Genomic DNA, 1,979 nt, shown 5'->3' with positions numbered 1-1,979 from the left:
ATGACTCCTTCAGCTTCGCTCTCCTTCTCTTCTATGTCGCCTAGTCCCTCTACGCCTTTGTCTCCCATTCCTTCGACCTCCTTCATGCATCCCCCATTCCTCTGACCTCCTTCATGCATCCCTCTACGTCATCACCACCCACCTCATCCGCCAGATTGTTGATGTGGACAACAAGGAAAGGTCTTGCACCATTGGGAGGGAAGGGCGGGGATGAGGAGGCAGACGAAGGAGGAGCACCTATCGAGGCCGCCACGACGACCACCAAATCTGACCTTCTTCATGGCCATGTTTTGCTCCCTCTCCCTCCTGCTGATGAGCGCCACCAAATCCATATTTAGAGTCCAATCGCATGGAGTGCCTTGTAAGGGTGTATTTTTTGCGAAAGTGTGGTGTTAGGTCACCCTCGTTACAAGAAATAGCCCACACCACTTGGACATCAACACATCATTTTTTATATGTAAGGTAGTGATCTCCAAGCCCCCCCCCCCCTCTTATTATTAGTCAGCCTTGCCACACGGGACCAAGTGACCAGGGAAATCTTTGAATGCTTAGAGTCACCTCCCCGTAGGAAAGCTCGAACATGCCTCTCAATCTTAGAAGGCATCATATAAACTGACATTAAGTGAGAGGGAGTAGCCGAAATGATTGATTTATATAAGAGTGAGCTTACTTGCTCGGGAGAGTTTTGTCTCAGCCATGATTGCAATCATAACTCAATTTTATCTAGGACCAGTGACCAATGATGGGAGCGTATCATTCAGCTATCGATAGGGAGGCTAATATAGGAGATAGGCAGCTTTCCCACACGATAACAAAAAATATAAAATGCAATAACAATGGCAATGGAGCCTAAATTGAAGATGAAGACATCACTTTTCTACTCATTTACTTGTAGACCTGATAACATCCTAAATAACCTTAAGATGCATAAGATCCTCATCATTTGCTCAGCGAAGGCTTAGCCAAAAATCATGAAATCATTAAAAATTTATAATAGTGTGAAATAAAACAAAAAAAAATATGTTGGATTGATGAAGCCAATCGTTGCAGCCTACCGAAACAGCATTGTGAGGTCCTCCACAATGACATCAAAAAGTAAAGGAGATAATGGGCAGCCCTGCCGAAGTCCCCTATGCAGGTCAAAAGGCAGACCCAATTCTCTATTGAGGCTAACTACAACAAATGTCAGCTCCACTAGCTCCTTGACGCATTTGCACCACTGGTTAATTACCAAATCCCATGCTTTTTAAAGAGGCTAAAAGAAAGGGCTATAATACGGAATCAAAAGACTTCATGATGTCAAGTCATAACATGAAATACTGTTTTTGAGAGGCAGAAATGTTATGGGTGGCTTTAGATGCAAGCACGATGCAATCTTGTACCATCCTGCCTTTCACAAAAGCCCTTTAAGACGTGTTGACCACGTCAAAAATAATGTCCAATTCATCCAGTTTGCTAAGACTTTTGAGAGAATGCGATAGGGGGGCACTGAATACGAAAATTGGCCTGAAAGAGGATATGTCAACAACCCCATCCACCTTCGGGATCAACACAAGCTTTGATTGCCCAAGCACTTTGAGCAGGTTTGAGTTATGATAGAATTCTACAAAGAATACGAATAGATCAGCCCTCACAACTTCCCAAAACCACGAGAAGAAATCAATCGAGAGCACGTCCAGGCCGGGTGACTCAATTGAAGCAGGAGAGGCTAGTGACTGCTTCACGTATCTTAGATAGCTGGAATAGGGTGTCCATCATAGAGGCTTGCACTGGGTTGAGCTGACGATAATTGAGGTCTGAAATGGATCCTCTATGCAAGGAAGGTGTGGCGAACAAGCAACTAAAATACAAAGAGATAGCTGACATCATGTGTATCCCCTCTACAAATTTGTGCCCAAACCGAATGAATTCATGGCAATTCAATCGCTTTTAGTCAGACGCATACCGGTGAAAGAAATATGTTTTCGTCCCCCTTCTTG

Source organism: Nuphar pumila, chromosome 15, assembly GCF_984573655.1.
Source record: "Nuphar pumila chromosome 15, dmNupPumi1.hap1.1, whole genome shotgun sequence".
NCBI lineage: Eukaryota > Viridiplantae > Streptophyta > Magnoliopsida > Nymphaeales > Nymphaeaceae > Nuphar > Nuphar pumila.
Note: the sequence above shows the minus strand (reverse complement) of the source record.